The sequence below is a fragment of the Gigantopelta aegis genome, unplaced genomic scaffold (genome assembly GCF_016097555.1).
Source record: "Gigantopelta aegis isolate Gae_Host unplaced genomic scaffold, Gae_host_genome ctg1621_pilon_pilon:::debris, whole genome shotgun sequence".
Classification (NCBI taxonomy): domain Eukaryota; kingdom Metazoa; phylum Mollusca; class Gastropoda; order Neomphalida; family Peltospiridae; genus Gigantopelta; species Gigantopelta aegis.
In genome coordinates, this window is record NW_024532773.1 from 159900 (window position 1) to 184121 (window position 24222).

Below are 24222 nucleotides of genomic sequence, written 5' to 3' on the forward strand. Positions count from 1 at the left end.
CCCACCCCACCCCACCCCACCCCCCACCCCACCCCCCACCCCACCCCAAAAATGGATATGGTGGATGATGTCAATAATTTACTTCGGTGACTGTTTAGTGCAGTGGACCTCTTATTATAAATTTGGTACTTTTGCAGTCTCATTGACATACATACATGTGTATACTGTCAGTTCTTTTTATATAATTACAGAAATACTCCACGATGAGGAAGATTTGTTTGTTGCAGCAGTATCTTTTACTTCTAATACTCGGCTGTTCAACGAATTATTGTAAGTTATGCTTATATTCCTTCTGCAGTAATTTTGTATGGTCATCGTTTCATTGTTGTCATTGTTTCACTTGATGATTTAACGAAATCCCTATAATTTTGTAATTATTTATTATACTATCAGGGTTTTATCACCTACATGTACGTTTCTAAACTCCGATAATTGGCATTATTCCCCACTATTCACAGAAGGCTGTCATTTTGTATTCCCAATTTTGGACTAAAACATTCCCAATATGAATGTAGATATTCCTTTTGTTTATTATTATATACAGATATATTTTGATATCCATACGATCAAACACTTGACAAACACCCCTTCCCTCAACCATAACATTTCATAATGCAAAATAGATAAATTAATTTAAACAAATACAAGTACATTATGTGTATAGTATTATTCTTTTAAAATCTAACTTGGTTTAATAAGATGAAAATTTCCTCTTCTGTTTTGTAAAATGACACACAAATTCCCAAAGTCAAAGCCATGGGCATCAAGTCAAATTTTAGAAATAAAACCCAGACTATCATTCTGGGTGACTATAATAGATTCTTCTCATAATGTGGTGCTTTACATGCAGTGATTGAGAATTGGAACTATAAACTTGTGACGTCAGTGGGGGTAACGTGAACAGAAACGAACAGAAATAATATGTTTTTCCAACTATACCACAGTATTCTAGCCAGGATTTTGATAGAGCAGGGTGCTTGTTTACCATATTTTTTTACATCAGTGCTGGATATTGACAATTTGTAAAAAAAAAAAAAAAAAAAAATTATTCAAAAGTATAATTAATAAAATACAGAGTGGTATAAATTAACAATTATGAAATGAGTTTTATAAATTTTATATGGCACTACGATGAATGTATGTATCTATCTATCATGATATAAATGCAGTGAAAACTGGACCCTCTCTAAACCAGTGTCACAGGAAATTTACCCCCCCCCTCCAAATATCTCCCCCCCCCCCCCAGTAGGTACATGCATATATCCTAGGAAATACACCCCTTGTCGGAATATTTCCTGTTGATTCAGAGTACTTAATAATTGTATTAGGATATTTTAAAAATACTTTGTAATTGTATTATAATTATTACTTACATTTTTTTTATCTTTGTTACCTGAACCAACAGTACTTGGAAAGAAATTAATCTACAGAACTGATATTGCATATGCAATCAAAAGTACAGGTGGGTTTTGTAGTGCACTTATGTCCAATTTTGAGGTGTCATGGGAATTTTATTTAGCGGGTGTAAGAAAAATAAATTGCTGTGCATAAAATTTAGCACGGATAATTTTGTCGTTCGTCTCCATTATGCAAAACCAGTTGAATACAACAAATAGTTTGTGCAAATAATATCCTTTTACATGTTTCAGTTATTCATCTTCAGAAAGGAACTGCTAAATAACTGCTAAATATGATGTCATACATATTGTAAAAGCTAACAATTTCATCGCCGACGACACCACAGAATGGGACAACGACTCGCTGTAAGGGGTTGAGAGGTTCTTTATTCTGGTAGTGGCTCAAGTTACAACAAAATATCAAATCATGGAAAAACAAATAAAAAGACTCTGAAAGGATCAAATACAACATTGTCAATATCACTTCATGACACGACCTAATTCATAAAAATACATTACTCCACATACTAATTGTTATGCAGCACAATATTACATTCAATACTTTAATGTATTATTTCATTTCCACTTGCACCTTTGACAGACAGCTACATATAATATCTTTTGACAAACACATTTAAAGAACTATATACATTAAAATAAAACCTCCTGCTACACACTCCCCCCGTTTCTGAAATGGCATCTCCGTCATTAACAACTATCAACTGTTTGGTTACAACTGACACCATCGCCTCATAACAGTTTTTCTGGATATTTTGAAAACCAACTCTTCTCAGCCAAAGACTCTAAAAATGTAGCCTTGTCCAACCATTCAGAGGTCCTAACATTTTATGACATTACAAACCCCCCTGAAGTCATCCAGTTTGGTTTACGCTTTTGTCTTACTGGACGCAATGGAACAGCTGAATCTCTAGCATCTAACAAACTATCAGTAACTTTAGTAGCTGGAGAATCAATATTTTCTACATTGTCAATTTCATGTACATTTTCCTCCATAAATGTTTTCACTTCTGTCTCATCTGCATTAATTCCTTCTATATCATTATTCACTATTTCCTGATCTCTGTTCATGTCAACATCTTCAACAATCGTTTGATCAAAACCTAATGGATTTTTAATATCCAATCGTGACGGATTTGCTGAAATATCAGTTTTAACATCTGAATGAATCATGTCATTATCCGTTTTGTCCTCAACCACTAATTGTGGCAATGGTACCAAAGGAACACATTCCACACACTCATCTGAAGCAATAGAGACTACATCTGCACACTGATCGAGTTCACTAACTCCTGTTTTCTTTTTAGTATCCAACACTATTCGAACAATGTCCCTAGTCAGTAAATTCCCCAACGATCCATCCTTGGAATCCGGTGAAACAACATAAACAGGAATATTGACATTATAATGTCGATAGGCTGTTCTATCACAATATATGGCTCATTTTCCCATTTATCAGCCAACTTATGTTTACCATCATGTGCTAAAATCTTCACTAGAACTTTATCCCCTTTCTGAAGACTTGCCCCCTTAGCGTTTACATCATATAGTTTTGTTTTTGTCATTCTTGAGATTTCTGAGTAATTTTAGACGCAAAGACTTTACATACAAACATCGATTCATATCCTAGATTTCCGTCTTTTCCTAATTCTATATCTACAGGCAATCTTGGGTGTCTACCAAACATTACTAGATAAGGAGAAAACCCTGTGGTATCATGTTTCATACAATTGTAAGCGTGAACTAGTGGACCCACATGTGATTTCCAATCAGACTTTTAGCAGGATCCATAGTTCCCAACATAGCTAACAATGTTCTATTAAAACGCTCACACTGTCCATTTCCCATGGGGTGGTACGGGATTTATCCATTCCCATGATAGCACAGAGTTCCTTGACCAACTTGCTTTCAAAAATTTCACCCTGATCAGAGTGAATTTTGGAAGGAATACCATAATGGATAATAAAATGGTTGAAGAGCACTTCTGCGGTAGTACATGTTTCTAGTGGGGATGGCTTGGACATCTTTTGTGAAATGATCAGTTATTACAAGGATGTGCTGAAAATTTCCTTTAGAAGGTTCAAGTGTTAGAAAATCCATAGCTACCAATTCTAATGGATGTGTAGTAGTTATACTGACTAATGGAACTCTTAACATTTGTACTGGTCTTTCTCTTTATGCACCTATCACAACTTTTAATCCATGAATCAACCTCCTGTGCCATACCAGGCCAATAAAATCTCTCTCTTAGCAAGGACAGAGTTTGGTCACGCCCTGGATGATCTATATCATCGTGCAGCCCTGTTAAAACTATTTTCCTATATACAGAAGGTAATACTAACTGACTTTTTGTATATCATTTTCTGAAGTAATTCTGAACAGAATTCCTTGTTTAAACCAAAGCTGATCAAATTTTCTCCTCAATGCATTAAACTCAACTGATGGAAGAAAATTAATATACTCATGGAAAAAAGTTCCCGTGTATCATTAACATTTTAGTGAGACGTATATTTATAAAAATGTTAAAATATTGTGTTTTACATAGATGTACTATTTATCTGTCAAAAGTACATTGATCCCCTCCTGTCCTCAGAACCTGAAATACGGTCTACACAATGATTGGTGCACCGTCGGTGACGATATAACAGAACAACGTATTGACGTCATGTCATGGTCGTACTTTGTGATCACCTAATCGGTTGCGTAAAGTTCTTCCACTGATTGGCCTTAACACAGGGATGTATTGGGATGTTAAACTTGTCATTTCCAAATGATTCCACATGTGTACCCGCTTGATATTGACGATTGGTTAACATGACGTCACGTGTCGACTCACTAAACATGGAATATCCCTCGTATTCATAAACTGTCGAGAACATCTCCGCAGACACTGCATAGTTTTCTGATGAACACCAATGAACACCAAAATGACTAGCACCAACGCTTGTGCCATTCTAACTGCAATCATGCCCATCTTTTGGAGAAGTTAATTTTTTTGAAGGCGTGACATCACACTGACGATGATCAGATACCAACAAAAGTATTTTTCTGAGTGATGAGAATCCATACAATAGTTGAGTCTAATGATAAGAAAAATGATGTCAAAGAGGAGCATGTGACCAAGAATGCTAGTAATGCAACGTATGATCACAAAGCATGAATAGCTCGTGCAATTGACTGGGCACTGCTGGGATATGGAAGGAAGTGTTTATAAGTTTATTTACTGAATTTTTTTGTGACCATTTTCAAGTAAATTATACTCTATATGTAATTATTTGGTGCACAGAAACCTTTTCCCGCTAGTATAGATGTTTTTTTCCTCTCTTTCACAAATCTCATCATTACAGAAATAATAGGATCATCAGCTTGAGCTTTTCTCCAATCTCTCTTTGACATATAATCCAATTCTAACCCATCATCTGGAATGGATTCACCTGATATACCCAAACTTTCAACAAAGCCTTCTCTTGATGCAACATTACAAATGGCCCTAAGAGATTCCATCTGAATTTCTTTCCACTCTACCCCATGACTATTGCCTGGTAGCCTATAAAGTGCATCTGCATCCATATTCGAAGTGCCTGGACGATATCTGATACTGAAGTCATAAGTTGAAAGAGCGGCTAACCATCTATGCCCAACAGCATCCAACTTTGCAGATGTCAGTATATAGGTTAACAGATTGTTATCAGTATTCACTACAAAAGAATGTCCATACAAGTAGTCGTAGAACTTTTCAGTAACTGCCCATTTGAGTGACAGGAACTCCAATTTATGCGCTGAATAGTTTTGCTCAGATTTATTTAAACCCCTACTTGCATATGCTATCACTCTCAAATTATCATCTCGTCCCTCATACAACACAGCACCCAAACCCTGATTACTAGCATCAACATGTAATTCAAAGGGCATAGAAAAATCAGGAAATGCTAGTGCTGGAAACGTAATAAGTTTTTCCTTCAATTCCTTAAAAGCTATGTCATGTTCCTCTTTCCAAATAAAATCTTTCTTCACAGAAGTCTTATTTGAAACTGATATCAGCAGAAATGATGGTTTTGCAATTTTAGAAAAATTAGCAACAAACCTATAATAACCCGCAAATCCTAAAAATTTACGAACTTCTTCTGCCGAAGTTGGAGTTTTTCAAGACTTCACAACCTCAATCTTGTCAACATAGGGCTCTATACCCTGTTCTGATATGACATGCCCAACATAACAAACGTTTCTTTTGAAAAAACTACATTTCTCAGGTGCAAGTTTCAAATTACATTCTCTCAATCTATTGAAAACTGTAGAAAGTCTGTTCAAATGTTCATCAAATGTCCAAGAATAAATAATCAAATCATCAATGTACACACAACAAATGGAAAGATGTAAATCACCAAGACACTCTTCCATTAATCTCTGAAAGGTAGCAGGACTATATTACAGAGGCCAAAGGGAAGTCTATTATATTCATAAAACCCTAAGGGGCCTACTGTAAAAGCTGTCCTCTCCTTGTGCTCCTCAAGCACCTCAACCTGATAGCTATCACCCAGATTTCATGTCGAGTTTAGTAAAATACTTATTTCCAGACAAGACAAGTAATTCTTCAATTCTGGGCAAAGCATATGAATCCTTAACTCTGATATTATTTAGCTGCCTGTATTCAACACACATCCTCAATTTGTTTTTTGTTTTTCTACAAAGAACCACATTAGAACTCCAAGGACTGTGACTGTGACTTCCTGATAACACCACAAGCTAACAACTGCTTCAAATGTTCCTTAACCTCATTAAACATTGCAGGGGGTATTCGCCTATGACGCTGCTTGAAGGGTGTAACATCTACCAAATCTATTCGATGTTGAACAGCCGTTTAATGCCCTAAATCCATATCATTGTGGGAAAAGATATCATCAAATGTGGAAATCAACTCAATCCCGTCCTTATATTGTTCATCAGTTAGGGATGTCTCTACATCAACTTTGTCTATAACAGATGATTTATCTGCAGAAGATCCACAAAACCCATCTTCAACAGTAACCGGTTGAACTTCACACAATATTGCACCGGGGGACACTACTATAGCATTGGTAGTCACGTTGGAAATATGAATATCTACTATATTTTTCATTCCAAATTCATACATCATCAAAGATGGTGCAGTATCAATATCACTTGGCAACCCTGACTCCTTACATGATTGTACAATTGCAGCTGACCTAGGGTGAAACATTTGTTTGTCAATAAAACCCTTAACAACAACATCGCTATTAGGAGGAATTATTACATTTTTCACCTCTGCTCTTTTTACAATTCCTAACCGCCATTTTGCTTTTATCAAATCCCTTTCTGCTAAAGTCATACTACAGAACGCCAAATACCACGATGTATGAATGTTGGGGTTTTGCAAAAACTTTGAATGAGAATTCTCTTTACACTTGTTCATAAGTGGTGTCAGTATATTAGTCCCCAACAAAATTGGTACTCTTGAATTGTAACTACTTGTAGGAACTACTAACAGTAAACAAGGCAAACTGTCCTATTCATTCAACCCATTGGTATCTAACTCAACTTCTATATAGCCCAAATAAGGAAGATTATTACCATCTGCACATTCTGTATTCAAAATGGTGCTAATTGCAGAGTAGATATGTTAATATGTGACAAATTGGACTTGTAAAAATCTTCACTAATGGTGGACACGGTTGAACCTGTATCCAACAATGCTAAACATTCCACACCAGAAACAATCACTACACTTTCATTTGATTCACCAACTAAATGTGTTTGAAGAGGTGACTCATTACTTATAGTTGCGGTCTGTCTTTGGTCCAGTGGATACCGCCTTCCACGGACCGATTCATGTTTAAAGACTCATTGATAACACCACCCTACAACCTTTCTTAATATGGCCTTCTTGACCACACCTCCAACAAACTGGATATGACTTAGTTTGTGACCTGTCATATGTACCTTGATTGGACACTGGCACAGGACCATCCCAATTACCATCAATACGTTGGTTTGGATAGCAAACTATAAACCTCTTTGTTGGTCCCTACCGGGAAATGACCTAAATTCCGACATTTTCTGTGGAGGCGGATTCTGAGTATTCTGTTTGACCTGATTCCTAAGGTGACCTACTTCAGTAGTTAACCTTTTAACCATACCTGTCAACTCTTTAATCTCTAACACCTCAATTGTGTTGGATGCCATTTTCACAATAGCCTGTTTACCACGTTCAGATAATTGTCTTTGACTACATTCACGTTCTATTCGCCTAATTGCCAAAGTCAATTCACCAAAATTCAGTATTGTTTCATGTTGAAAAAAATCTGCCTTCAAAGATTCTGGTTCTTCGCAGGTACCATACACACTGTCCAGCTTAGCAAGTAACACTTCAATACTAGCATCTGCACTTGTAAAGGACGCTGTTTTAGCTGCATGCATCACCCCTGATGCCTGAACAAGCACATGCTCCGGATAGCTTGCTTTGTTTATCAAACATTGTACTTCATATCGCCAAACATCGTAAGTAACCTCACCTTTACCATTTTCACCCATAAATATCTATAACCTTGGTGGTTGGGTAATGTTAGTCAATGCCTCAGTCAACTGATTTATCTCACTATCCACCTTACCATTAACAGGCTCATTGAACTTCGATTCTGTTGACAAAAACTCACTTGGTATGTCACCTGATGATACAAGAAAATCCATCATCCATTTTCTCAACTGAGAAGGGTTATCTGCCTTTGGTAAAAAACCCCATATATTTTAATGTTTGAATCAAACTATCATAATCGGAATCGACATCGACATCTGGTTCCATTTTCGATTCAGCCATTTGGACAAAATTAAAGAGATGAAACAAAAAACCCACACAAAAAAAACAAAGGAGAGAACCCCACGAATACTAGCAAACCAATACATGTATTGCTAGATTACCCCACCCATCAATGACATACCGGGTATGTTCCTCAGAGGATACAAAAATATAGTGCTATGTTCTAACTATACTACCTAATTCCCTAACTTCAGGTTACTATCTATTAGTAAATATAAGTGAAAGCCATCTTATATCACCACACCGCTAAGTTCATTGTCATTAGAAAGTACTATCACTTTCCTAAACTGTTAATGTTCACAAACAGGCAAAGTTCACAAATCACTAATATATCATAGTATACAACATGCCCCTCACAGAATAATCTGTACACCAAAATCAGTCAGTTATTAAACCACACTGTCAAATGTCAAATCGAAAAACACTTCAAACAAGGTTTTTTTCAAATTTCCCATTGGAAAAGTTTATCGAATAAACTGTATTAAATAAAATTATCACTTCACAGTTAAAGATCTAATTATTCTGGCGAATAATGTGATTGTTGAATCCTCGAATTCAGATTTCCTAGAAATATTATCAAACACTCAACACATGAACACATGTTGTGATGTCATCATGGAATGTAGTGGCATCTCGTGAATCATCCCGGCTGTGGGTCTTCAAGAATAAAGAAATCTTCACTGGAGGCTCCATTTGTTACAGCTAACAATTTCATCGCCGACGACACCAAAGAATGGAATGACTCGCTGTAAGGGGTTGAGAGGTTCTTTATTCTGGTAGTGGCTCAAGTTACGACAAAATATCAAATCATGGAAAAACAAATAAAAAGACTCTGAAAGGATCAAATACAACATTGTCAATATCACTTCATGACACGACCTAATTCATAAAAATACATTACTCCACATACTAATTGTTATGCAGCACAATATTACATTCAATACCTTAATGTACTATTTCATTTCCACTTACACCTTTGACAGACAGCTACATATATCTTTTGACAAACATATTTAAAGAACTATATTCATTAAAAATAAAACCTGCTACATATTATGACATGACTGCAGTAGAAGAGGATTGATAATTACTTAATTATGTAATGGTTGCTCTTGTCTAACTAAGAGCATATAGAAGTCTTTCTTTTCATTTTGTATGTTTGTAACTATTGGGTTAAGCATTCTAGCTCAGATGGTGGAGTTTGCGGTTAGAAACCTGATACTCAAATTGGGGTGCATTCTCAAAAAGACTACAATCCAGTCTTTACCAGGGATGTTAAATGGGATCTTTACATGCAGTCGACGGACAAGTCTTGCCACTCGAATAGCTAGCATTCTGCGAGTTATCCCAAATCGCTGCACTATACAGCAGCCTTTATTTTCAAAACGAGCTTTGCTTCAATTTCCTGCGATAAAACCGTTGGCCATCCATGAGAAGCTAATTATGATCCACCTTTCCTTGAACCCTGTGTTGGATTATCATAACTAGCACTCCATATTTGGCAAATGTTTTCCTTAATGATAGTGTTTTTGATCGTACTTCGTTTACTGCTGAAATCAGGTCTTTCTCGCAGTACCTTTTCTTTGAAGACATTTTGCTGAAGAAACTTAAAATGATACAATAATAGAAACTAACAACAATGGGATGTCAACATTGTTCTTTGTTACCATTTTACATCGATCATATGTATTCAATCAGATAATATATACGAGTGCATATAGGATTGTTTTCAGTTTTTTTACCAAGAAATTTAAGAACCAATGACTCAGTGTCAAGCATCACCAAGTCATATTCTGAATAGCTGTACGTGGCTGAACACACGTACCAGCGAATATACTGCATCATGCCAAGCTCTGGGTCAACTAATAAATTTTAACAGTAGTTTTTGAATTTCATATTGTTCATCATCAAACTTTGTTGAATTCTTGCATTATTTCTAATTGGATCTTGAATCTAAGTTCATAGTTTCTTGGGCCCTTTATTATTCCACAGCTTATACAGTGAAACTGAATCACGTTGGGGACCAACTATTTTTCCAGTTTAGACCCGATTCAGTGTTTAAAGTGTCACATTTTAGAATACAGTTATTTCCCTTGATATCTGCATCAAATTCATAACTGTAAACGAACAAGTCCGAGAATTGCCTAACAAATGTGACTGTTGGACTAATAATAATGTTACAGTATCCCAATTTTGTTAAGTATATTTCTTATTTAGGAACTAACATTAAAACAAATCAAAACAACAACAAAATTCAAAGTAATTTAGTTTTTACCATAATTAAGATTGCATAATACAGTTTGTGTATTTATCATTTCTATTGCAGAAATGATAGCATTTTTTAAATTTTATATTTAGTGTATAAAATACAAATTAAGTCATTTCACCCTAAATTTAGTTGTTTCTAGCATTCATTTCATTCCAACTTATTTTAGTGCTTATATTCAATTAAGGTTCAAGCATGCTGTCCCGGGCATACACCTCAGCTATCTGGGCTGTCTGTCCAGGACAGTAGTTTAGTTGATAGTTGGTTAGTGGTTAGTGAGAGAGAAGAGGGTGTAGTGGCCGTACACCTACCCTTTGAGCCCTTAACTCTTTTCATTCTGCAACCCACATGTGAATGTGACCTCCAATATCTGAGAATTTCTGGAATTTCTGGAAATGCATGTGGGAATTCGCTGTTTACTATAAATTGCCATAAAATATTTATTTATCAAGTTATATATATAAATGAAAATACCATTTTGTTTGGAATTGAATGCCCTTTATAACTGTGTACTTTATTATAAATTTTATGCAATATTTATATTTTATTATATATATTATATACCATAATATGGTAGTAAAAAAAATTAAAATTGTGTTGATGTCAAAATATCTGAATGAAAACATGCTAAAAGAGGTGATTGTCAGTGTATTAATTATAGGCAATTCAATTATCTACATTATGATGTAAAAATATCTAAGATACACCAATAAATAATGGAGTTATAATAAATTCAAGTCGACGTGTCAAAAGTGCCTATACTGCAAGCAAAACGATTCACATCACATCATTATGATCCAAAATAATAAAACTTCACTGAAAGTTCATTCATGGTAAGACAAATAATTTATTATACTTACTGATCAAAACATGTATCCAGGTTGATTTTCCAAGAGCACATACACACTATTTACACTGCAATAATCCATGGAATTGTCAAAAAAAAGAAGAAAGAAAAAAAGTTCAGGCGAGTATTCAAATGAAAATATATACAGGTTTGTCACTTGATATGTACACAAATGTTTTGACAGCAGTTCAGGCACTGTAACATCTCATAATGTGCTTGGACTGGCATTCAACATGCACAGGAATCTGACATTGCACACATCCAAAATTTGTAGCTCCTGGCCTCTGCCTCTTTCCTGATGCCGCTAATGAACACTCTCGACACACTTTTCGTTTTGTGAAAAAATTTTCAACCTTGTGTTCTAGCACTGGCCTTTCAATGTTACACACTTTGACAGCCTTTTTACCGGCCTCGGTGGCGTCGTGGCAGGCCATCGGTCTACAGGCTGGTAGGTACTGGGTTCAGATCCCAGTCGAGGCATGGGATTTTTAATCGAGATACCGACTCCAAACCCTGAGTGAGTGCTCCGCAAGGCTCAATGGGTAGGTGTAAACCACTTGCACCGACCAGTGATCCATAACTGGTTCAACAAAGGCCATGGTTTGTGCTATCCTGCCTATGGGAAGCGCAAATAAAAGATCCCTTGCTGCCTGTCGTAAAAAGAGTAGCCTATGTGGCGACAGCGGGTTTCCTCTAAAAACAGTGTCAGAATGACCACATGTTTGACGTCCAATAGCCGATGATAAGATAAAAAATCAATGTGCTCTAGCGGCGTCGTTAAATAAAACAAACTTTTTGACAGCCTTTTTTGCCCTGCTGTTACCAATAAGTTCCTCAGATAAGTCTTCGATAAAATCCTGGAAGTTGGGCCAGCGATTCATCGATGGTATCGGATGTTCATCCTTGGCACATATGTATGCATTATGTGCGCATGACATGGCCAGGCTGAAAAATATACGCCTCCACCACTTGCGAGATCGATGATTTATCATGTAGTAGTGAATCATCTGGTCCATGCGATCTACACCTCCCATATTCATCTGGTAGTCACTGATGAGTGATGGCGTTGTTGACGTTCACTTTTTGGCGGACGTTGTTTCTTCTGGATACGATTCCAGTATTCATCCGGAGAATGAAAATTTTGAAAGGAAGAGAACAGGTTTGGTATCTTGCCAAATGCAGTATGTCAGTTCATCTTTCTGAGCTAACTTGAATTCATGCTTTTGAAGCTTTGTATTCTTCGGCAAAAAGTCTGTTTGGTAGTCCTTTTCGGTTTGCCCTGACTGTTCCGCAAGCATGGATTCCATGTACATGCAAATCGTGAAATGTTGACAGTTCAATTCCTGTATAGTAGTTGTCCCATGTAAATACAAGCGTTAGTTCCAAACAATGGCGTGCACAAATCCATGACAACACGGTGTGTGACAGACCGTTCTCCTGGACTCCGTTATCTTTTCCGGTATAAATTGGGAAGTTGTACAAATAACCAGTGTCTGCTTCGCACACCGACCAAAATTTTCACTCCCCATTTGATGGGTTTTGCAGGCATGTACTGTCGAAATCCCAATCTGCCTTTGAATTTGACCATACTCTCGTCCAAAGAAAAACTGTCCGTGTATGGCATGTAAACAGACTGGAATTTTTCATTCAGATAGTTTACACAACCATCTGATCTTGAAAAAGTTTGTCGGCATTTCTATCTCCTTGGGGTCCCAATTCTTCATTATTCTGTAGATGCAGATAACGCCACAACAAGTTAAAAGTATCCTTGGCATGATGTGGTTGTAATTTGTTTTGAACAAAAACTTTCCAACACGCCAATAGTCATTTCTGGCAGGCAACCTCAGTATTCCCATCCCAAAACACAATCCAATGAATGATTTCATTTCCGGAAGTCTGTTGGTCTATAATGAGGGGCGTAGGTTGGTGGGGGATTTTTGTCTCGTTCTTGTTCGGAGAATAAATGGTTTGTCTCGGTCACAATGTGTTGCCACATGTTCAAGTCCCAAAAATGTTCAAAATAAATCCAGTGCACCGGCTTCTTCTGGATGGACACAAAGCAGACCCGCCCTCTTTTCTGAATAGGTTTGCTTTTGCCCTCTGAGAAAATTCCTCGTAAATCCATTCCTCGTGGAAACCATCAAAATCGCAGTTTCTTCATCGCCGGCGGTATCAGATTCAAACAAATCTAGTGTATCCACTCTTCATTTGCGTCTATCACAGTAAAACTATCGCCTACATAATCGTTTTCTGCTTCAATGTCACTCCCGTCGCTAGATGCATCCGCCATGACAGTTTTTGAAACAAAAAAATCGCGAAAAAATTCTATAAAAACTACGATATCTACCAACAAAACAATACTTTTCTCAGTTTAAAAATGGCGGTAAGCCGGAAGGAAGTGTGCTCTATTACCTACCGCGTGGAATTGTGGGATAACTTCCGTGGATATAAATAGATAAGGGACATCCCAAGGAATTCCCAAACTACACATGTATGCGTATCCCGAATGAAAAGTAGTATTACGCATGAGTGCGTATGCCGAATGAAAAGAGTTAAGAACTTACTCTGAGTTCGAATTGGTACCAGGCTGTGAACCCTGTACCTTGTACCTACCAGCCTGATGGCTTAACCACGACGCCACCGAGGCCGGTTTTGTTTCTAGCATTTTGTTCTCAGTGTGTCAGTATGTCTTTTTATCAAAGTGCATAAATTGTCCAAAAATCAAATGTGTGAGTATCTGCGAAAAGAATTTGCACTGCTCCAGACAGTACAATTGAAAACAACCGAGCATTAATTACTCTGATGTCTGCTAAGCTGGGCTGATACAGCAGAAATCGGTGACCCCTGACATAACACTGGATGCTGCACAGCATATTTTCTGGTCAGCATTGTTTTCTGGTAGTCGTGTTTTCGCTAAGTTGACACTTCATTTGTTTACACTAAGCAGGTTTGTTCAGGTTAATTACGGATTTTACATTTCTGAATCAAAAATCAATCTGGTTTCCAAAATGGACAGGTTCTGGTTTTATTAAGTTTTTAGTTCATATGGTTTAAATAAGAAAAAAATTGGGACCATGAAATCTGACCAGTTTTGACACAATTTCAGTATGTACAGGCTAGGGTCCAGTTTAGACAGCTTTCACTGTATATCTAAGATTTTCCACATCAGAATTGAAAAAAAAACCCTATATATAATTGTTTATAAATTAATTTAGAAGTATAGTCAGCCATTCATATTACGGATAGATAGTTCGAGCAATAAAACTATGGATGTCAAAATATAATCATCCCTTCCCCATCTCATGGAGTTGAAACCCCTCATGCATATTGCAGCTGGGGTCCATGTAGCTACTGATTTACATTTTTAAATTTGTATATGCATTAAATGTACTACAAATTCCTCTGAGGGCAACCCATATCTTAAAATTAATCTTTGATTCATATAAAATTCCTACAAACTGTCCTGAGATTAGCTAGTCTGTGCACCTATGTTAGCAAACTTTGGTTTCTGGGTGTTTGTACGGAATTTGCCATAGCTGTAAAAGTTGATTCTATCCCACCGTGAGGTGCGGATACCTAATAATAATAATAATAATAATGATCCCAGTAAAAACAATAGGTTCCCAGCCGAAGAAGCTTGGGATAAATAATAATAAATAATCAGTGTTCTCACTGCGCCAATAGGTTCTGTTGACCGCAATTGGATTGTTACATGTAGTTTGTGTTCGGTTTTTAGTATTGACATTTGTGGTAATAAAGTCACTTCCGGTTACTATTCTGCCAAAAGATGTCTTGTGTTATTTTAGATTGGGTATTTGTGTAAAACTTAACTTACTGGAGTGGTGGCAGTGGTGGGACACGATCCTATGTATTAACAGTGTTACCTGCAGGTTCATTCATGTCAAATCATTTGCAACATATCGCAACCAATCTATTTTAAATACTATATTTTAGCATATTCTGGCAAACATCCGGTGTCGGTGTTACACGTTTCTGCGAGAGGAAACTAGAGGAAAAGGGTGTTTTTGTGCGACCTGAGGATGTAGGTGTCTCAGTTGAATATGTCAACCCATCATTCCTGATAAATAACCCTAATGGCGGCACACGTTTGGTTACTGCACTTGCTGATGTTGGACGTTACAGTAAACCACAACCAGCACTCTTACCTGACATTGACTCCACTCTCAGAAAAATTGCCAAGTGGAAGTATATCATCATCACTGATCTCACCAGTGCCTTTTATCAAATTCCTTTAGCCAAAGAATCAATGAAATTCTGTTGCGGTGTGACCCCCTTTGGAGGTGTTCGTGTTTTTGCCCAATCAGCAATGGGCATGCCAGGCTCAGAAACAGCCCTTGAAGAATTAATGTGCCGTGTACTTGGAGACTTGGTAAAAGAGAGCTGTGTAGCAAAAATTGCTGATGACCTTTTTTGTGGAGGTGATGTACTTTACCTGAGCTCCTACTCGACTGGAGTAATGTACATGTACTTGCACGTTTATCAAAATCCAACCTTCGTCTATCAGGTCTAAAAACTACCATATGTCCAGAGTCTACAACTCTTTTGGGATGGACTTGGAGGTCAGGCACACTCAGAGCTAATTCACACTGTGTTGCTACTCTCACATCCTGCTCTGTTCCTTCCTTGGCTGAGGGTTTGCGATAATTTATTGGAGCTTTTAAAGTTCTGTCCAGTGTACTGCCTGGGTGTGCTTCAATCTTATCACCACTGGATGACATAGTTGCTGGAAAGGAGTCTAAAGACAGCATTGTATGGTGTGAGAGTAAATTGGCATCCTTCCTCAAGGTTCAGAAAGAGTTGGCTAACCATAAGTCCATTTTGATTCCAAAACCGTCTGATCACTTATGGATTGTGACTGATGGATCTTTCAAACATTATGGTCTCAGTGCTACACTATACATCACAAGAGATGGCCAAACATGCCTATCTGGCTTCTTTAGTGCCAAACTTCGAGCTCGTCAGCTCACATGGATTCCTTGTGAAATCGAGGCATTAGCTATAGCCGTTGCATTCAGACACCTTAGTCCGTACATTATCCAGTCACAACATGACACCATCATTCATGTGTACAGGCATATGAAAAACTACATAGAGGTGAAGTTTCTACAATCCCTGCATAGTAACCTTCTTGTCTACTGCTAGTAGATACCAAACCATCTTAAGACATATTGCAGGTGCAGCTAATATTCAGTCTGACATCTCAAGTTGAGGTGCCAAATTTGCAGTTTCTTACGACAAACTGAGGAAGCTACGGTTAGACCGATTGGTCTTCAAGATATTGTGCAGGGCACTGTTCGTTTACCATTTACCAGTCGACATGCATGGTTGTATATTTAGCAAGAATGCTCAGATATGAGACGCACCCTTGTACATTTATGCCAAGGAATACATCTGTCCAAAAAGCTAACAAACATTAAAGACGTCAAATGTTACCTTATAGTGGCATCCATCTCAACTGATGGTTTACTCGTGGTCAAAAGACACGAACCACCTCATCCAACTCAAGACTGTATTATAGTCCCATGTCAGTTCCTACTAACTGTTCTTCACATACAGTTAGACCACCCAACTCGCCATCAGTTGAAATTGGTATTTCACCAGTATTTCTATGCCCTAGACAGCGATAAGGCCATTGATATTATGTCTACAACCCTGCCACCAATGCGTTCACTTACAAAGATCACTCCAACTATCAAAGCACAGATGTCGTGTCCTCCCCCAGAAGCCATTGGCACCACCTTCACCGCTGATGAACACAGTTATAAAACACAACCAACAACTAATTTTTGTCCTCAGAGAAACTGTAACCTCATATACAGCTACCATGCTAATTGAAAGTGAACGATATGAATCATTACGAGAGGCTTTGATTCGATTATGTGTTGATCTTCGACCACTTGATGGACCACCAGCTGTTGTGCGGACAGATCCAGCTCCCAGCTGAAGAAAGAATCAGCTTGTTGGGAAGGATAAAGAATCCTAAAAAGAATCTTGTTGCTGAAAAGGTTGTCCAAGAGTTAGAAGAAGAACTCTTACGACATACTCCTCTCAACAGTTACATTTCTGCTATGATTTTAGCTGTTGTTACAGCAAGGCTGAATTCTTGAATCCGCTCTCATGGTCTATCTACAAGAGAGATGTGGACACACAGAGATTAATTCACCCACAAACAAATTCCAGCTGATGACCAACAGTTAATCAATGAGCAGCAAGTGATTAATTCCAATAATGTTGAACATAGTGAAAGGTCTAAGACTCCGTCCAACATCTTTCATCACTCTCCCAAGATATCAGTGGGTGACAGAAAACTCACAGTAGACCCCGGTACTTGGTAACTCACATAGATGGCACGTGGGTTAATGTGGCCAAGTTCATTGGCAGTCAGTTATGTAGTACCACTTACAGAGTACGAGACAGCGAGTGTTTCAAGGTTCCTAGCTCTGTTATTTCCAGAAACAAATCATGTTTGTACACCTAGTGACCAGTTATTGGAGGATTGACCAACCAACCCCTTTGCCATCTGTTCCCAGACAATCCTCAGCCATTGATTTCCAAATGGACAACATTCCACCCCATACTATAGTTCCAGACATTGCACCAACTGATACTCATGACTTATGTGATAAGTCTCCGAACCCTACCCCTTCTAATAATGTTGATGTACCTCATCGGCCTGCTCGTCATCGTATCAAACCCAAATACCTAGATGACTATGAAACAGAATTTTGACACAAGGCAGAATAATCCTGTGGTTTGGAGGTAATTTACCCACTGTGTCAAATTATTTTACATGTGTACAACGTAATACCTTTCAAATTTTAGTACAGTTACATCATATTCATGTGGTTTGTTTATACACAGTGTAGTAGTTGTTTTGGTGACATGAGTATTTGTATGTATGTTACTTAACCCTTTCACTGATTGCTCCCTGCTAACAAGCTAACCCCTGACAATGGCTTCCATGACCTAATTAGCATAATTTGATTGTCTTTACTAATTTCGCTGTCATAGATTAAATTTTGTACTTGGATGCACAAACTTTTGGATTTAGTGAGATGAATGGATAAGAGAGTTAGTAATGTAAAAAAAAAAATGTTATTACCTGTCAAATAAATTGCATTTACAGGTTAAAAACAAAAGTCACACAAAATCTGTTTGTTTTTAAGTAAATTTAAAGGCATTCAGTCATGGATTTAATATCCTTATTTTATTTTTATTTCTGTAAATATGGATTACAAATTAAACTTACATTTACATGTATCTGAAATACCTAACCTCACTTTTGTATCATCCAAGACGTTTTAATTAAATCACAGTGGAAGGGATTCCCTGTCAACCTGTTATCAATTAAAAATGTCAAATTTTGGAACTCTCTCACGATAAGTGCAAAAATTACATCGGAACTCCTCGCATCTTTTCGGCGAAAATATTTCCGCTGCCGGAAATAGTTGAAATGTTCCGATTGAAATAGGATATTTGCATCGCTTTTGAGAGAATTTGTCCCCAGTTCAAGATTGGACCAAGACATTTTGCGTCAACTACAAGATGGAGTAAGAGGTTTGTTCTACACATATTCTCATTGTTTATCTTGTTTCTATTATTACGTTTTGTTAATGTCATATATTAGCAAGTTTGGACATCATGTAGTCTTACTGCAGATATGGAGTCCAGTTTCTCGCCTTCTAAGATAAGACCGCGGTTTTGACATTTTGTTACAAAATTAATCATAGGTGTTCAGGCTCCCATTTTCGTAAGGAGGGCAGGCTGGCTTTTTCCCGAATTAATTGAATTTTGCCCAAATCTGGATAGCAAAATTTATATTCATATTGGCAATACTGCCAGACAGCTATATATGGTTGGAAACGAATCACTATGCATCTTTACATAGATTACAACCAATTTTGAGGGTAGAATGATGGAAATAAATGGCCGAAAATCTTAATAATTTTTGCCCGAATTTGAAGTTTTGAGACAGCACTAGGGAGGCAGTTCCCCCATCCTCCACCCTCCTGCTCATGAAGTTTGTAAATTGGTTAGATTCATTTGTAAACTTGAAAATCGTATATCCTGGCGTCATATGTTTTTGATACGATAAGCAAAAAAATTAAATATAATAAAAACAATACTTTGTACATACAATACTACTTTACCTTTCTCAAGTCACATTACATGTAGTTTATTGTGAAAAACAGTGATAATTTCCCATGAACACCAAGTTTTCCTCCAAAACAACTAGCTGCTAAATTTTAGGTCATACAGGTGTTTCCGCTATATTTTCACAAACATCATATGTTTTCGATAGTTTGATTGGCTGTCTATTTTTGTCCTTGTTACGGCAGTGAAGGGTCTATACTCCGTGTAATAATTTACATCAAAATCTTCATTTGAAAATAAAATCATAAAATGTTTGTAACTTGTAAAAAAATATTGAATAATCTTCAGACCAATAGACAGTGTTCACTGAAAACATATTTACATTAGGTTTTCGTCATAGGCTAATGTCTAATCCTCTTGTTATACGTATCAACAACACCAAAATTCAGATTGTGACCTTAAGTACTCTGACAGCTATACAGAACTATATATTTTCAAAAAATCTAATTCCACCAAACCACCTTTATTTGTAGTAAATGTAAATGCACATGTAAACATGCCCCCACCAGAAATTACAGAAAAGAACGTTGCTATGAATGACATAAGAGGTAACCCAACCAGCCTTCCAAAAAATGTATTGTTCGGTGTAATGATCACGTGGTATATCGTCTAACTTTGGCAGGTCAGATGTCAGTGTTGCAAGCGATAACTTTGCAGGGATTTGTGATACCTGGATTTCGCTATGTGAGGCGTTTCATTAGTACCAAAATTTTGCATTACGAAAAACTGATAACATGCACACTATTTATGGTATTATAATTAAAACATAAAGTTGGCAGCTTGACTTGAAGCATTTTTAATATTGTGAGGAAAAAGACACTTCTTTGTTTATATTCAGGCTGATAGTGACGTAATATCTCGCATAATCTAGCGATACATGCAGTTACAAAGTATCGAATACATACGTCGATCGAAATTGTATGACGGTACGATATATTAAATATTTTTTCTTTACATTTATCCAAAAGTCTCAAATTATACATTAAAAATAATAATAAATAAAACTATTGACTTGCACTAGTTGCAGTGTTCTAGGGCAATCGAAAATTGTGATCTAAGTTCTGAAATAGTTACAGAATATACTTCTTGCACAAAAACAAAAACAAAGAAAGCCCAAAAACCCACACCCAAAGCAACACTCTTACCAAGAGAATATCTACCCCCCCTCCCCCACACACTTTGTTTTTGTTTGGACATTACAAATGTATATAGATAGTGATGGGAGAAATGGTGAAACCACATGCAGTATTTCCATTTTGGTATGGGTCATGTGGTCTAAAAGTACCCCATGTACAAGATATGTGTGCATGCATGCAGGGTTAGCTTAAAATGTTCTACTCACCCAGAGCTATAGCCTTGTACTTAATATAATGCTCATCTGGCATTTGTTTTTACCTCACCAAATTGAATAATTGGTAACAAGCGAGTGTGTAAGAATTTATTAGCAAAGTTTATGGGGTTACCTGAAAAAATAGTGGAAAAACAAAAAAATTGCTTCAGTCGCAGGGGTGGATTTTTTGGTATACAACTGAATGTACATCAACATATGTTTGTTTTGAACTGAATAATAAGAATAACTAGCACAGGCAAATTTATTTATTTGTAACATTTCTTTAGTAGTTTACCATGCAATGTTCAGTATACATATATGTTTAGTACTTTATATTAAATGCACGTTTATATGAGGGCCATAGTATGGTATGATACAGGGCTCAAACTTAATGACAGCAATTACTGTCGTTGAGATATAAATGTCCCATATACATACACATGCACACACATACAGAGAGCCCACTGACCCTCCACTTCCAATATATTTCCCTCCTTCTAACGACAGCACATGCATACATTATCTGCAAGTATATAACATTTGTACATTTGAAATATGTTTTTCAGTCATGTTTATTATTCTGCAAAAGTCAGTTTTTCCAGAGCCATTTGCTAATTTTTATACAAAATGGCTACAAAACAGAGTCTTTGACAAATATAAATTCCTAAAATTAAACACATTTTAATAAATTTCAAGATACATGTCTGAAAATTGGTTAAACCAAAATTTGTTCCAGTGAGCTGTTTTTAAAAAATTGTCATATAGGCTCAAAATTGCTGTTTCACCCATGGCATTTGGTTTTAGTTGCAATTGTAATGGTACACAAATTCTTCAGTTCGAGCCCTGTCATAGCTAAAAGTATGCCCTACATTGGTGGTGGTGGTAGTACTACTAGTAGGATGGGAAAGAATAGTCTTCAAACATTATGACCAAAAATGTATTTTATGGTCTTTGAGATGTACATACTAAACAAAAAAAAATTACAGTACGTATGGCTCTGCTACATAAAATAATATGCATATATTCAGTTCTGAAATATTCTTCTGTAACTAGTATAGTTAGTAAATATACAACATTATACTGAATTATATTAATTAGTATTATTCATCATGTCACATACTGTAAGATGTTATATTTTTTCAGTTTGAGTTTTGAAATATCCAAAAGGAAGGGGTAGAAGCCAAGGGAGGGAATGTGCATGCGCTACGTATATGCCATTCGAGATGAGGACTATAACAGGTCCATGAGCCATGCAGCATATATAAACTGATCTTATGGCAGTTTGGACCAAGGAGATAGAAGGGTCATTGTGAGGTGTTGTGTTTAGAAGATAAGAAATACATACCCTGACCCCAATGGCACGTATATAGACAAAACTACATATATGCGGTTTTCTGATTTCTGTATTCCACGAGTGTATTTCCTGCAGGAAACCCTGATGCCACAGGCAGAAGGGTTTTCCTGCAGGAAATACACGAGTGGAATACAGAAATCAGAAAACCACATATATTTAGTTTTGTATTTATTACATACCCTAAATTGGAATTTTTTTTCCAAATAATAATTAAAAAATTGTAACACTGCTAGCTAATGACGGGAATTTCTAAATTTACACAACTAGGTCAGCTGTGTTACTACGCGGACCGAAGAACCACCAATTATTACACATAGGAATATAGTTCTGTTTAAACAATAAACAGAAATAAGAAAGAATGAGTGAAAAGTTACCTATAATTTTAATGATAATGTTTGAAATGCCTTTTAAAGACAATGTAATAGCTAAAATTCACGAACAATATAATATTTAATTTGCTCGTAATACGTCAGTAAACCTTCAGCGTGCCAGTTTTATCAACGAAGAAAAATGTCAAGAATTGTTCACTCGGTGTCTGAGTCGTCATCGGTGTGTTTTCTTTTATTGATGTTCATGGAATTATTCGTTGCTGAAAGTTTAAGTTTATATTAAATGTGCCTCCATAAATCATCACTCCACTGAATAATCCAGTTGACAGTTCATTCAAGTTTTCTACGTGCGGAGACGGTGCATGCGATGGCATTGTTGCTAAAGTCGACGACAGTCACTTTTCGCACCCTTGTTTTGGCTTCGTACACAATAAATATAACATATCTTACTGTAATTTCACTAGAAATCCATATTCCGTAAAAGGTACAATTTTTTAATCACAAGATTTTGTTCAAACACATCCAGGTGCATTAGTAATGTTAAAAAATATATAAATTCAATAGCAATTTTACATTGGAATTTTTCCAAAAAGGAAACGTCATATACCCAGTTTCTGGTTATTGTAAGGAGATGCAAAGTGACGTCATTGGAATACTGACCGTCATTTAAATTGAAAATTAGCTGTATTATTACAATGCTGTGCCACATTAAAATAAAAACTAGTCTACTAACCTTGACCTCTGTCAAATTCCGATAACAAGCAGACAACGCTGGTTACAGGTCGATACTTTTTTTTTTTTTCATAATTCTGGACAAAATATTATTTTGAAGTTTTGAAAGATGAAAGAAATAAAAGGTACCTTTTATCAAATATATCATATCACAAAATTACGGTTGGAAAAGTTTTATTTATTGAATAAGAATAAGAATTGTGTACGAAGCCAAAACAAGGGTCCAAAAAGTGACTGTCGTCGACCTTAACTATCGTGGATTAAAAGCTCGTTGGTTAGTAGTGTTCCCGTCTCAAGTTTTGGTATCGCGCTCATTAAATTGTAAATATTTGTCACCGTTTTCGTCTGTTTTCAGTTCATATTTTCCACAAAATAGCATTTTAAACAAACCAAGCACAAACTTTGTTTACATATCGCGAAGGGCATTCCCGGTAACCTTGTGCTATAAATAGTAGCGTTGAATACGGTATAGTTCCGGCAGTTGAGTTGAATACGGAAAAGTGTATTTCATTTTTGTATTCAGGGCTGTATTTATATAGTAAGATTTAATGGGTATGTAATAAAATGGGTATATGCCATCAAGAATGGGGTAAACTTTTTTCCTGTTAATCATTAAAAGATTCTTGATTAAGTAATTGGTTTGTTTTGTTTTTTTGTTGAATTTGAACAGATCAGCTGCTACCTGAATAATCAAGCTACTTGCAGAAAATTAGTGTAAATGGTGTATGGGGAAAGAGGCATAGGTTAAATTAATTTTTGAGTAAAATGTCAAATTGCTATAAAGTATACAGATGCAAAGATATAGACTTTCTGCCCCCCCCCCCCCCCCCCCCCCCAGTGTTTGCAAGATTGTCTTCAGTATTTGGACTCAAAGCGAGATTTCTGTCCTGCCATATTAGCCTAAATAATGTGACAATTAATGCCTTTATATAGTTTATGCAT

At 36.5% G+C, this 24222-nt stretch overlaps 1 long non-coding RNA gene across 1 annotated transcript in view; it reads left to right on the forward strand.

Moving 5' to 3' along the window:
- The window catches only part of LOC121391088, a 60498-nt gene that overhangs the window by 15834 nt on the left and 20442 nt on the right, over positions 1-24222 (forward strand). Inside the window, exon 2 of the long non-coding RNA XR_005960353.1 lies at positions 192-270. This is a non-coding gene — a long non-coding RNA (uncharacterized LOC121391088). The remainder of the gene's footprint in view (positions 1-191; positions 271-24222) is intronic.